Below are 382 nucleotides of genomic sequence, written 5' to 3'. Positions count from 1 at the left end.
GAATACCATACAGAAAAGTCAAGACCAGGCTCCCTGATGGAATGTTTAACCGATCCATTCCGGATCGACCGAATTGGTACGGAAGTTGTAACATGGGAAAACCACGGAAAACACGACTTATTTGAATAACCCGGTGACATACCAATTGTAGAAGTAGGATTTTTGGCAAGCAATAAGCACTTAAATAATACAATTCAAGTGTACCATCTTCTTTCTCATTTCGAGGAAAAGGTGCGGAAGGAAAAGGAAACAACGGAGGGATCCGAATCGGACCTAAATGGGAATGACATGAAAAGTCTTTTTCAAAACCTAGCATTAAGGGCGTTACGACGATATATGAGAGGAATGGAGAAAAACTCGTGATTGGTGTGGAGGGGAAGGT

Source organism: Bidens hawaiensis, unplaced genomic scaffold (genome assembly GCF_021521415.1).
Source record: "Bidens hawaiensis isolate Kalapana, Puna unplaced genomic scaffold, B.hawaiensis_p1.1 tig00003961_1, whole genome shotgun sequence".
NCBI lineage: Eukaryota > Viridiplantae > Streptophyta > Magnoliopsida > Asterales > Asteraceae > Bidens > Bidens hawaiensis.
This window is presented reverse-complemented; position numbering follows the sequence as displayed.